Raw genomic sequence first — 15,109 nt, forward strand, 5'->3', positions numbered from 1 at the left:
TTAAGTTTGAGTCTCACCTCCAAATGTGAAATAGGTAGCATGTTAGGTGAGCATCATGTGATCATGTGTATGAGTTTCAACGACAAAAGTCTTTGTCATAGAATCCTACCTCAGTACTTCCAAGTGAAGCTCACAATTTCATATCCTATTGTAGCGATTACATATGTTAAGAAAGAGTCGTAATCTATAACAAGAAACTGAAATTTATTTTGTAGGATCGAACTTAAGTTCGAGCCTTGCCTTTGTATGTTAGTGTAGCACTACCATATGAGTCCAATATCATGAGCATTGTAGCAAAAAAATGTTACAAATAACAAAATACTTATAGATTATGAAGAAAATTGGATGATACCTTGAAAAATTCATAGATAAGGGGTTTTATAAATAGGTCTTGAGTGCACACTATTTTGAGGTCCCTTCAATTCTAAAATTTGTTTTTGATTATTGTAGATTATTTTCATGAGTGTTGATATAGCCAATTCTTTAACGTTAATGTCTCAAATTTGAGCTACTGATTCAAAGAACTTTTTCTACATGAATAATGTTGTATAATGCAAATTGAGTTTAGTGCCATGGTTCCCTCATGCTTTTGATGTCATTGTAGTTGATGCATATAAGTATGTATATAAATACACATATCTTTATAGATATGTGTTAAGGGGTATATGAAACATAGAGCGTAACCTTCCATAGATGATAGCTCAAACTACACAAAAATACTAAGTTTTTTAATAGCGTTATAAGAAATGGGACTTGAATAACTCCCAAAATTTCTAAATAGGTCTTTTTATGTGATTTACCACAAACCTGCAACATCCCCTGAAATCCAAAGATTCATCTTTCTCACTTTCTTCACATCCTTTGATACGCAAATCATCAATGAAAGGCATTGTGATTTGAGGAATAAAGTCACGTAAGACCTTATTCATCCCATTCATCATATGTGCAACCGAGTTGGTTGCTCCCTGTGGCAAGGTACACATCCTTACCAAACCCAAAGGTGTCCTCATGGTTGTCAAGTCTCTGCTTTCAATTGCAAGCTGAAATTGATTATACCTTGAGTAGAGATCCCCTATTGAGTAGATTGCCCTCCCTACAAACGCCTCTGCAAACTCATCCACAATTGGACCTATACCTACATTTCTAATTGTCACCTTTTTCACTGGTTGCATATCTTGGATGAAGTGTAGAGAACCATTCTTCTTTGGAACTGTGAACCACCTGTTTGAGTATGGAGCACAAGAAGGCTCCAAAATTTCCATTTTGATCTTCTCATTCAGTAGCTCCACTAACTTTGGCAAATGAGCCTTTGGAACCGTAATAGGCCACAGATTCCAAGGCACATGAGGTATTGTGAAAATTACCATAGGAGCTACAATAGAAGGATCAACACATCCTATCTCATGTGGCTCAAATGCAAAATCCTTACCATGATTTGAAAGCATTTCTTTGAAGAACTTTGTCTCCTCCTGTGTTAGAAACTCCTCGCAACCAATCTGCAACTCTTGAAAAGACTCCTTTGTGAAGATATGCCCAATATTTTTAGGATTCCTTAAACTTGGTTGCAAAGAAGCTTGCTCAATATTTTCCCTGTTGTTGGGTGGTAAGGGTGCAGCTACTGGTTTCACCTTCTTTGCTACACCATAGAGAAAACTTCCATAACTTCATTTTCAAGATGCAAACAAGACCCCATTATAGCATCAAGCTCACCCATAGTATCTACACAAGAAACTTGTTCACACAAACCCAAAACATTTTCAGTAGGCTCTAGCAGCCCACTCTCTTTCATGCCCATTTATACATTATGTACATATTGCCTCTCACATCTCTTCAAATCTTCAAGTTTTTTAAAACATACCGATCTATTCCTTGTTGCCAAGGAGCCCGTTAAGAAAGTTTCACCTATTTTTGGATCAGGGGAGAACCTTTTTCTTTCTATACCACTGCAATCCCGCTTTACAATGGTACTTGGCCAAAACCCATCATTTCCCTATGGTCATAAACTCTTTGCTCACCTTGGGAGAGGATGTTCTCTGAGGTTGTCACGATTTTTTTCATGATTCACATAAATTGTGAGAAATTGGACAACACGTTTACCATCTTTTCTACGTATCCTAGCATATGCTGAACCATCGCCCATTACCTTTGTTTCCATTCAAATTCCCACAATGTAGGGTTGTCCAAGGATGAGATGATATGAAGATGTATCCTGTACAAAGAAGTTTTGGTCAATCTTTACATCACCTATTATCACCTTCACACCTGGACATGCTGCATACAATTCACCGAATGAATTGTTTGCCACTTTTACCATCCAACCATGATCTGTGTCCCATCGGTCATTTTCACTTGTTGTAGAGACTCTTTGACATTATTTTTATTTCTGAACCATGGTCAATCAAGGCAACAAATGGCTCTTCAAGATCATTTACCTTGACTAAAGTTTCTGTAGTAGCCCTTACCCAGTGACTTCGTGACTAGTAGCTCCTAGGAATAGCTTCAACTTCTTCATCATCATATGATAAATGCACTTGCTTCACTCTCCCACTAAATTGGTAGCATCCTACCACAGCTCCATCATCCTCCTTATTTTGCAACTGCATCCCTTGTGTCTTCAAGGTTTCTCCGTCAACCTATGGATGATCAACCTCAGCAAGAGTTTGCCTCTTTCTCTTGATGATGTCAATGATCTCCTCGTGGAATTCACACTTTGCAATGCCAAGGACTTCTCCCAGAGTGAACTCAATTTTTCTATTCAAAATCCTTTCCTCCAAGACTTTCTTTAAATCTGTAGCAACCTCAATATCAGACTGTAGTTTATAAGTTGGGCCTTTTGTCTTACATTTTTTGGCTCTTTCTTCTTTCCTGTTGTAGAATCCTCCATGAGTACTTCAGGTGGAGATGCTCCTTGTGTCGAGGGTGTTTGAGAAGGCATTAAGTCGCTTCTTCCCCAACTTCTAGAAGCTCTTTTTGATGGTCCTTCATCAACATTCTCACGTCTGCGCTTCTCTTCTACAATAGCCTCATTTTGTTGGCATTTTGTAATGTAGGCATGCACTGACAATGAGTCCACTGAATCATTCCATCCTGTTTCTAGACGTATGCAATCACCTGATTCATGTAGAATATCTTTTGTAGGCTTTCCCTTTTTAGCTAATTGCATGACATTTGGCCAAATTTGACCATGATGGTCACTCACCTCTTCATCACTAAGATGCTGATTTACTCCATAAGTAGCTGCCTCGACTAAAGAGGTGACATGGTTAGTTGCCATATCTTCAACTAAGGTTTGCATTCCCCCCTTCCCAAAGTTAGTTCGCAAGGGTAGACCTGTACTAAGGTTTGCATTCCCCCTTCCCAAAGTTAGTTCTCAAGGGTAGACCTGTCTCTCTTAAGTGTATTTTACCATCCTTCAAAAAGACAACATCTTTTGACAAAGCATCACTAAAATCATCACAATCCCTTCTTACATGGTCTATATTATCACACCAAATACATCTAATAACAAACCCTTCTTTGGGCTATTGCCTTTGTCTAGGAAGTGGCCTTGATAGTTGGTCTTTTTCACTACAAGAGGTACTTAATATTAGTGACACTCGCAGTGCGACGCTCAAATGTGAAAACCCACGGCGTCGCTATGGACGTCACTATGGGCGTTGCTAAGTTACTTATAACTTAGCGACGCCCATAGCGACACCTATAGCGACGCCGACAGGGGTAAAAAAATAACCGAGAGCGTCCGAAAACTCAGATCTCAGATCTGAGTTTTCGGCGCGCACTCAAGCAAGAAAAGGTAACGCGTGCTCTCCCTCTCTCTCTCTCTTTCTTCTCCACACACACACACACACACGAGGAGAGGAAGGAGAGCCAAGTATGCTCCTTCCCTCTCCTCACTCTCATGTTCCCTTCCCCTCTTTCTCTCTCCCTCTCTTTCTCTCTCTCTCTCTCTCTCTCTCTCTCTCTCACACACACACACACACAAACATTGTGTTTTTGAGAGAGAGAGAGAGAGAGAGGGAGAGAGAAAGAGAGAGCACATGCATAAACAAAACACACACACACACGCATAAAAAAAGAATGGACACACACACATTGAGAGAGGAAAAGAGAGAGAGAGAGAGAGAGAGAGAGAGAGAGAGAGAGAGAGAGAGAGAGAAAGAAGAAGAAGAGAGTCTTAACGTCGTAGGAAACTATCCCAAGAGACCTTAAAGATCTAGTCGACGAGGAGTTGAACTCAAGACCTGTTATTCATGAGGGAAATGGCATAACCAATCTATCACACTTGGGTGATAGAAAAGTTATACCATTTTCCTCCTTTTATTGGCGTGCACACACACTCGAGAAGAAGAGATTTTAATTTAACGTCGTAGTAAACTAATTCAAGAGACCTTAAAGATCTAGCTGACGAGGAGTTGAACTCAAGACCTGGCCTGTTATTCAAGAGGGAAATGGCATAACCAATCTACCACACTTGGGTGATAGAAAGGTTTTACCATTTTTCTCTTTTTATTGGCACACACACACCCACACACATACACAAGAAGAAGAGAGTTTTAACGTTGTAGAAAACTATCCCAAAAGACGTTAAAGATTCGGTTAGATGTAGACTTACGTTAGATTAGATTTAGTTTTATTTAAGTTAGATTAGATTAGATTTAGATTATTTTTAGTTAGATTTATGTTAGATTAGATTTAGATTTATTTACGTTAGATTAGATTTAGATTTATTTTTAGTTAGATTTACGTTAGATTAGATTTAGATTCATTTACGTTACATTAGATTTAGATTATTTACGTTACATTTAGATTTATGTTATATTAGATTAGATTTAGGTTTATTTTGAGTTTAAGATTAAATTAGATCTAGATTTATGTTCGATGGACTAGCTTTTTTTAGATTTAGGTTGGATTTTAGTGCATGTCAATGAAGGTGTGCTCATGATGGTAAGCATTGTATGAAAAACACTTGCTCATATGAAAAACACTGAAAAAGACTCCGTTTTCCTACATGAGAAAATTTCTTACGCTCACAGCCTCGACAGTCCATGCATACCAGCAATTCCACCCGCATGTTCGACTGTCGCTACCATACAATAAGCCGTCATGATCAGCCAATGGAAGAGCAAGTTGAGCCTACACAGAAATTAGTGATGCAAGATGACGATTCCAAGGGTCTCTCTCTCTCTCTCTCTCTCTCTCTCTCTCACACACACACACACACACACACACACACACACATACACACACACACACACACACACACACACACACACACACCACATTCGGTCAAATCTAGAGTAATAATTAAGTGCTTCGAGCAGGAATCAGCTACATTACAAGAATGGCGTACCTGCATGCTACAGACAAAGATCTACTTTTAAAAGATGTTAAGATGCTGTGAAATGCTACAGCTAGTGAAGATGCAAAGGGGTTTTGTCCACTACATGCACTATCATGTAGATTTCTTGTACCCACAAATATAGGCATTGACCAATAAACACGAGATTATAACCCGGTTCTGATCTCCGTGCACCTCTAGACCGAGGTGTGCGGGGATTGGACATGACTAGAGACTGTGAGGTAGTTTACAGTGTGAACAAAGAGAGAGAGAGAGAGATAAAAGACGAAGGATGCCAATAGAAGATTAATTTTTTTGTTTAGGTTATAAGACTTTTACCCTCATTATGAGTAGTGACGAGGATGTGGGGCCGTCCAACCGAAACACCTATCTCTCAACGAGGATCTTATGTCCTTGTAATCAATGCAAGCATGCTGTGCCATGGACAAAACGCGTTTCTTTGCAGCACGTTCGCGAATTTGGTGAGTTCGATCCATCTATTATAGATTGACTTGTTGCCAATTATAACTCGTCGGACTCTAACGCTGGCCAACAGGCAGCAATCTTGCAACCCAATGGACGTGTTCACAGGCGCTTTGGTCAAGCAGCATATGTGAGGCCACAAGATGTAGCCTCTGAAAGCTCGGGGGATGATCATGTAGACCACAGTCCCAATGAGGCAATGTTTGAGCCCAAGATTGATGAAATGATCGAGAAAATCATGGATTCAGAAAGGCTTATCTATGATGATATGAAAAGTGAAGCCGATACGCCATTGTATAATGGAGCAAGTGTGTCTAGATTGAAAGTGCTTCTGGTTCTTCTCAACATGTAGGCAAAGTTTGGATGGAGTGACACTAGCGTCACAACGATTTTCAGGTGATCTATTACAATTAGTTTACTTTAATAAAACTCTAGATGTATAATGATCTGATAGATTTTTACACAATTATACCTTATTTTTATGTTGTGTAGATTGCTCAAAGAGCACATACTACCAGCTGATAATGTGATGCCAGATTCCCGAGAGGAAGCAAGAAAGATTTTGTGAAACTTGGGGATGGATTACAATTCGATCCACGCTTGTCCTATGGCTGCATTCTTTTCAGAGGGGAATACATAGACATGGAGAAGTGTCCGAAATGTGATTCTGAGAGATATCGAGTAGATCTCCACGGAACAAAAATTCCGCAAAACGTTTTGTGACATTTTCCTTTGCTTCCTCGCATCAAGCATTTCTTCGAATGTAAGTCCATGGACGCCCTAGCATCATGGCATGAGGAGAATAAATCTTTGGATGGTGTGCTACGGATTTCTGCAGATTGTGCAGCCTGGAAACATATAGATGAAACATGGTCGGATTTTGCCAGGGAAGCTCGAAATTTGCGTTTAGGCCTGGCTATGGATGGTGTAAATCCATTTGTTCAAAGATCAACATCTTACAATGTATGGCCCGTTTGTCATCATCAACTACAACATTCTGCTCATAGATGCAGCTCGTGTCACCGCTAGATCTAATTGATCGGGTGAAAGAGACGCTAAGAAGCACTACTACTGCTTACTTAGCGTCTCTTTCACCCGATCAACTAGATTTAGTGATGAAAGAGACACTAAGAAGCACTACTACTGCTTCTTAGCGTCTCTTTCACCCAATCAACTAGATTTAGTGGTGGGGCAAGCAACATCTATGAGCAGATACGGACTTCCTTCACGATTGCAGCTTCAATCTCCATCGCACCCGGAGCGCAGTGCTTTTACAAATTCACCCTCATTCAACAAAAACTCTCTACACAGGAATCCCTCCTCCTCTCTCTCTCTCTCTCTCTCTCTCTCTCTCTCTCTCTATCTATCTACTTGTCCATGTTTTCTACTCCTTTCATTCAATATTAAGTTTAAATGTTCATGTGTTTAATGCAGGTATGGATGATGAGCAGTTTGTTTCTTCTTTGTCACCCAAGCATAAATAGTGGTACGTGGAGTGTCATCGCTCTGCTGCACCATCGCGCGTTCCTACTCCGGTCGCATCTCCCTCTGTTTCGGAGCATTCAACGCGCTCCAAAGCTTTGGTGTCGATGAGACGATCTTCACACTCGTTTAGGCACCGACGCTCTAGTGGTGGCGGTGGAGGTTGTTGTGGGGATGCCGCCGTCGATGCTTCGACACCGCCTCGTGTTCGACGAGGCTCTTTACCCTCCCCTTCTTTTCCCGCCCCGACACCAACCACAGCATCGCCATCGACACCAAGTTTTGCGCGACTGACGGCCATTCGTAGCGGCTACACACCACTAGCTACTCCTCCAAGAGTCACTCCGGTGGACACTCCTCGCTTCGGGGCCCAGACTCCAGTGGAGACACCTGACGTCCATACCCCCTTCGACACGCCGCTAGAGACCCCTGTCGGGACACCTAGGTTCATGCGTCAACGCGGCGAGAGGGCTTGCCTTACTCTGTCGACTTCAATGGCGGCATCATCTTGGATGATGAAGGCAAGAAGGTGATTTTGCGCATGCGTAGTTGTTGCTCTCAGGTGTTTAGACACTACATACTAAACACCTGGAGTGAACTACCGAGTGACAGAGTCATCACCATGCTTCATGATGAGTTTCCTGTTCCAACACAGGATGAGCGCTTCAATGAATACTTGATGAAGGTTCGAATGCGCGAATAATGCAATCACAAGCGTTCCGAAGTGCAAAAAGAAATCAAGCATGGGTGGAACAAACCAGATTGACTGGCCAAAGAAGATTGGAAGAATGCGAAGAAAGCAGCACGCGAGAATCCCGACAAGTGGAAGCAACAAAAGGAGGCAGCCAGAGCGCGAGTAGAGGCAGGGAGCTCGCACCACTTGGGAAGCGGCGGGTGGGCATCATTTGAGGCCTATTTTGTAAGTGTTTTCGCATTACTCTTTATGTTTGATAGTTTAGGGTTTATGGGTTTTTAAATTCTAACATAATAGATTCTTTGTATGTTTTGACAGTGGTCGATGACAGGACGTGATCCCACACCGTACGAGCGCGAGTACGCAGGCAAGAAGGGCTTAAACCCCCTGATGGACATTCCGAGTTCTCACGGAGGCATGGTTAGTATTAGGGTTTACTCTTTTCTATTTGTTGTATTGTTTTATAAACGTCGCTATATGTTTATACGTACAAAAAGCTATCTTATTGTTTTTTCTTGCAGAATCCGACAGATATGCCGCTTGGACGCGATGAGACCTCTGATTAGACGACGTAAGTCTAGCCGTAGCTAGATAGCATTAGTTTCTTTTTGTCATAGCTCATGTATCATGGGACGACTTTTATACGTCTTTTTGAAAACCATGTATATTTTTTCAATAATGACAATGGTGTTGTAACTATTACATTTGCAAAGTTTAACAATCAAGTGATTTTGCCTATGATGTGTACAATTGTCATTGATTTACTTTCATCAATTCACGCTTGTCAGTTTTGTATCTATATTTGCGAACAATACGTGTACTATGGATGATGGAGTTAATGGTTATATTGTCTTGTGGGTGACTATTTTGGGTCTATATCTACCTTTGCACTTGTTTTCAAAGGTGAATCAATTAATGAAACATTCAATATGGTTGATGGGTTAAATGCCCTGCCACCAATTTTTTTTTCTCTCGGGCGTCGCTATGACTGTCGCTATATAAGGCTCTGCAACGTTGCTATAGATGGCCTGCAAACGTCGCTATAGGCGTTGCTATATAGCGACCTTTATAGTGACGCATATAGCGAGCGTTATAGCAACGCTTAAAGCGACGTTCTCGTATCGCTGCTGTTAGCGACGGTCTTAGCAACGCCGGGGGTTATAAAAACCCAATGTATTTCCGTCGCTAACAACGTCACAAGAGCACACAACCTCTTGTAGTGTTTCTTCAAGCTTTGCAAGCTCCACCTTCAAGTCACGCATTCCCTTCACAAGCTCATCTAGGATGGACTCATCAAACTTAGGAGCGATAAAAGTAGGCTTTACCATTTTGTCAGAAGTACTTGAGGTGGAAGGACTTGTAGTGTTTACTACAATCTTGTCCCTTCTTCTTTGGGGGCTTTCCAATCAACGAGCAAAGAAAAACGAGCGAAGCCAATTTTTGAGCAAAGATGAGCAACACCCTTGACAAATTGACGCGAGTGCAAGATATATTGAAGAAAATATCATGTCATTTAAAATTAAGCTAGCTTCTCAACACAAGTGGCCATACATCTAAAATTACCACAAAGGAGCGGCCCTAACAAAATTCCAAGTCATAGCAGTACATATAAAGCGGTAATTGTGGATGCATCAAAAACATCAAAAAAGGTTAAAACTAACAAACTTCAAAAAGTCTATGAGAAGTACACAAAATAACCTTGTAAAACTAAGAAATCTCATGATCAAGAAATCTCTTCCATCAATGTGAGAATGTTGCTTATTAATAGTGTCAACTTTGACCTCCTACACATGACTATCAATCATACGCACTAGCCTCTGAGCTTGTTGTTGATGCCATACACAATTAATGTGTCTACTCATTGAGCACAACATATATTGAACGTGAAGTTACAAACAAAATTTTGAAGACACAAGTTTATTTTCCAGGAGGAAATTGTTCTTTTGGTCAGATCATACAAGTATTATAGAAATGGCCATGGATAAGGCATTCATTTGCACAAAAGATATTCTAACCATCATTGCACAACCAAAAAATCAAAGCAATTAATGTCCACCACAAAACGTAAAAAATGTTTAAGATCTATAGTGATAATTTAAATTTAAATAGTAAAAAGCCATTAAAACCACGAAGACAACACACTTGTCAAGGAGAAAAATCCATAATGAATCACCATCAAATCCATTAGGAAATCAAACATGACATTCAATTTATTTTTTTCTCAAAAAAACACTAAAGTCCAATGGCCACTCACATGTGAACCCGTTGCAAGTTCTCGGACAAGCACTCTTTGCATCCCGGGGAATTCACCATGGAAAACTTACCGCACCACGTAAGTGCAGAGGAGGGGGTTTTTTTAACAAGTTACATAAGCGTATAAGTTAGGGGCAGGTCCCAAGTAATTTATCTCTCAGTTTTAAAAATAAGGGAGGGGGTATCATATTTATGGTGGTGGGGGGGGGGGGGAGGAAAGGGAAAAATGAGATGAAGTTTTTGTGTTTGAAAATTATGGTTTCCCAAAAGAGTCTACCCTCGAACTTGTGAGTCAATAACTACAAAAATACATGCAAGAACTAACATTGCTTTGTATCAATTGCTTTCTTTGTGATTAGAGTTCATTTGTTGAGAGATGAAAGCTATAAAGAGTTTTTATAGATGCAAATTTACGCGGAGAACCTAACACAACTTTCTAACCATGTTTTTTGAGTAATTTAGATGGGTCGGAATCGGATGAGTAGCTGCAGTGCAGGTTGAACGGGCACATAGTTTGAAATTAAACTAAGACACATTGAGGGTACATCTAGTTATCAACAAAAGTGGTTCCTTAGTATGTTACCAGTCACTATGCTACACTCTCTTTGACTAGTTTTACTCAGTTAGATCATGTGAGATCTAAATTGTATATGTAAGATAGGGGTATGATAGTTTTCTGCATTGATTGTAGTATAAGAGTAGAAAGGGGGGTCATATTCCCTAATATGAGTCGTATATAGGAGTTTTATCAAAGTTGTTCGCTCGCAGGTGGCGTCCCCTTTTGTATATAGAGTTAATCCCCCGGGCTTTGCATAGACCTCTCTATTGAAAGTACTCTCTTTGACTACCTCTTTGTTCAATGATTCTCTCCCATCTCACGTTGCTTGTCTTCATCTTGCCTAGCTCACCAAGTCTTCTCTAATAGCTCTCAGCTCGAGAGCGGTGTCACTCTGTCCATTGTAGCCTAACCTTGCTCAGCTATGCCTATCGTAGCTCAGCCTCATGAAACTCGGCCCCTCTCAACCCGACACCTCTCAAACTAAGTTGAATCTATAAGCCTATTCATGATATGTGAAAGGCCACGCTAATGAATGTCCTTGTAATTTGGTTTTGAACAGTCGCACCTAGTGATGTGGCAAAGTGTGAGGAGATTGAGCCTTGATCTATGGAAGGCCATGCAAATGAGCGATGCAAGACGCGTCCACAAACGTGTCATCATCCGAGGTGTTCATGTCAAGGAGGGACATGGGCATTGTGCACGCAGATGATGCTGGCGGGGGTGGATACCATCCAAGAGTAGGTCGTCAGCGCAACACAACACCCTGACATTGGATGCCACATCAAGGGCCATGTTGAACCATTGCCTGGTTTGCAAGGCCACTATGGGAGGTCTGTGCCAGCAGGATGCCATGTGGTAATATTGGAGAGAGGCGACGTGAGTCTCCCATCACAAACAAAGCAGTGGATAAAGGAAGCTTCACACTAGTCGCGCGATGATGCAGGAGGAGGAGCTGAATTGGACAATGACAACTCACAATTTGAGAATATTTGCAACATGTAAGCTCTTTGTGAATAAGAGCAAGCATTCATTTGCGCAAATGTAGTCCCGGGCGAGTGACACCAACACAAATGCTTTTTTCACACTATTATTTTTACTATTATTAGAGCACCCAGATCTTGGGTCTTGGGGTTGGTTTTTTTTTCCTACACCAAACCAAAAAATTCCGTTCTTTAAGGCCCCTGTCACACACGTCCGCCTGGACGCAAGGAGCAAATTGATTAGAACTTAGTTAGAAGAATGCGAGTAGTCCTCTCTTCGGAGAGGGATTAATGGTGGAGGGAGCACCTTACCCTGCGGCCACCCTCGCCATCGCTCTCGCTGCTGCTGCCTTCATCGTCGCCCTGACGACATCCTTCATGAGGATGCTTCTTGCCCTTTTTGTTGTTCACCTTCTCCAGTACAGGGCCTTTAATTCGACATGATGAGCAGCAGCCGCGCCATACCCGGCGTTCTGGTCTGCAGCAGGACCACATTGTCCATGGCCGTGCTCTCTTCCAACATGCCCTACCCCATGCTTGTCACCATAAGGAGCTGATTCTACGTAAGCTCCCCCAGCAGGGTGAGCTACTCGGTGCTCTCCATAGCCGGCTGTGTGCTCAACTCCATGCTCTCCCGTAGGCGCAGGCGCTGCATGATGCCCGTGCTTCTGCTCCTCTTCGTCCTTCTTGTGCCCGCCAATGTGCAGCTTCTCACCAATCTTCTCAACAAAGCTCGACATTGTGGCACACACACTCAGATAAATCTCTTTCTCTCTCTCTCTCTCTCTCTGGTCTATGTTGTTTATCAGTATTCTGGTTGTTGCTGCTTCTCGCTCGCACTGCAGAGGCCTTTCGTAGCGCTCCTCTAGCTCGGACACGCGGCAATGATCGAGTGTAGGTGCGTGCATCGCCAATGAGGGGACGACGCGTTGTCACCGCCACAAAGTTTGTCTGTTTGCACGTATCTGCTTGTCCATGGGGCCATGGAAATGCCAAAGTATCTTATCTAACTATTATCATGGAGAGTAGCCTCCTTTTGGAAGTGGGGAAAGGGCACATGGAAGATGAAGCGCACAAAATTTTGCAAATTTTAGAAAACTATTATAATGGAGAGTAGCCTCCTCTAGGAAGCCGTGAAAGGGTCACATGGAAGATGGAGTCACATGAGCGCACAAAATTTTGGGAATTTTAGAAAACCGGCTCAAAATGACGCCGGTACATTCTATCCACGAGCGAGTAGTGAGTAGATTGACTAGCGAGCAGTTGCTTTTGTCAAAGGGTACTTCGATTGTGCGATGATATCTCTTTCTCCAAGTAAGTCTATCTTTGTGATTCATTTGCAGCATCATCCTCGCCATCCATCACAAAGAAACATGCAATGAGTTTTAACCAAGACCCTCGACATGCTAATTAACATTTAACCAATACAAATTCATGCAATCATGTGGGGATACTTGCGTCCTCCAACCTTCGAGCCATTCTTGTCAAGGTCCAGGGTCGTCGAGGAGGCCGTAGCGATTCCAAACAGTAGTTTCTGCCGATGTCGTCAAATGTCAGACACATCAACACTCAGACTCTGCATGGCAATGATTTCCAATGATTGTACACCACCTCAACATCATGCAGAATAACGGACTTATTGCACTACATGATTGTATGACACCTCAACATGCGAAATAGTTGACTATAGTTGCGTTGCAGGGTTGCAGGACTGTATCTGGTGCTGCAGGGATGTACTTGCCTTTGGTCAAAGACCAGTGCTTGGCCCCGGCTCCCCAAACCTTGACGGCCGGGAATGGTCATTAAAATGACCATTCCCATAATATTGACTCCCACAATGGCTCCCGGCCTTCATCGGTCGCCATGGGGTCATCAACACTATGGAAAATGGTCATTAAATGACCATTCCCTACCCCTTTTGCCTTTTCAACTATCCCTCTCTCGGGATTTCTATGAAACTTCTTTATCTTTATTGCATTTTGGGTTACTTACTTCAATATGCGAGCCCCATCATGAGGAGTGCTGGCCATGAGCTCGAGAGTGGGAATCTTGGTTAACCCACCAGTCTTATTCGATAGAGATACCAAGAAGCTACTGATGTGATCCAAAAGAAAGGAAAGATGTGCTACATCTTTATCGCAGATCCTGATGTTGGAGCTGGTCGCATTATGCTATTTTAAAATGCTACATTTATAGAAGTAATATTCACACTATGCTATTTCTCTATGTCTACCAATAGCTAATATACTTTCAATTTAAAAAATTATATGCACACACATTTTACATGTAAGACATTCATTTTAATAGTTTTAAAGAGTAAGACTTTCTTTGCAATTTATGAGTGGTTTGTTAAAATTGCACCAAATTTTCAATGTTTCTTCACGGAATTGTATACTATTAATGTTTTAAAATGAGCTAAAATGAGATTGGCAATATGTACATCATGATGCACATGTCTTTTTCTATATCAAATTTTTTTTGAAGCGATAACGTGAAAAATATAAATTCACGTCTTATGGTCTATCACAATATTTTGAAATGTTTTGGGTTTTTAACATGTTTTGTTGGATCTTGATGATTTTCTTAGGAGTTACTTGTTTTATCGCATTTTGCACGATTAAACATAGCATTTTAAAGTGAAAATGATTATCAACCCGAATGAATATAATCTTGCATAATTTTTTGAAATCTTTAAGTTACGGGTATGGTTAGTCTGAACTAGTGTGAGAGTGCAACATGCAAAATATGAACTCATGTCTTATGGTTTATCACAATATGCGGAAATGTTTTGAGTTTTTTGCCTGTATTGTTTGATCTGGATGGTTTTCTTAAGAGTTACTTTTTTTTGTGCATTTTACACGATTAAACATAGCATATTAAAGTGAAAATGGTTTTCAATGAGTACCAATATAATCGTGCATAATTTTTTGAAGTTTTCAAGTCACGGTTATGGCTTTCCTGAACTAGTGTGAGAGTGTCGGTTCACCCATGAAACTGTATTTGTCAAAATGAAGCGGGTGAAAGCTCAAGGCCAAGCCTCCTTACCCAAGAGATTGAAGATGGCCCAAGATGCGCAAGCGACTATAGGTGGTCGATCAAATGCCAATGGCACCGATACAATCATGCGCCAACATTGAATGCCAAGTACACTCATCTGATCGACATTCTTGACGAGGCCCTGGTGGAAGGTACAAGGATTGGAGCAGGCTCTTTTGATGTATACACATTATATACCATTAAAGGCATTTCTTTCTTTCGAGAGCACATTACATATGTAAGAAAATTCTACAAGGGAGGGAATGATGAAAAGTTTGATAGCT

General features: G+C 41.3%; 1 pseudogene; it reads right to left on the bottom strand.

The window, feature by feature from the left end:
- Positions 1 to 11,813: 11,813 nt before the first annotated feature.
- Positions 11,814 to 12,616, bottom strand: LOC147447579 (uncharacterized; annotated as a pseudogene).
- Positions 12,617 to 15,109: the final 2,493 nt, after the last annotated feature.

Source organism: Adiantum capillus-veneris, chromosome 11 (genome assembly GCF_014529385.1).
Source record: "Adiantum capillus-veneris isolate H3 chromosome 11, ASM1452938v2, whole genome shotgun sequence".
In the NCBI taxonomy this organism is placed as follows: domain Eukaryota; kingdom Viridiplantae; phylum Streptophyta; class Polypodiopsida; order Polypodiales; family Pteridaceae; genus Adiantum; species Adiantum capillus-veneris.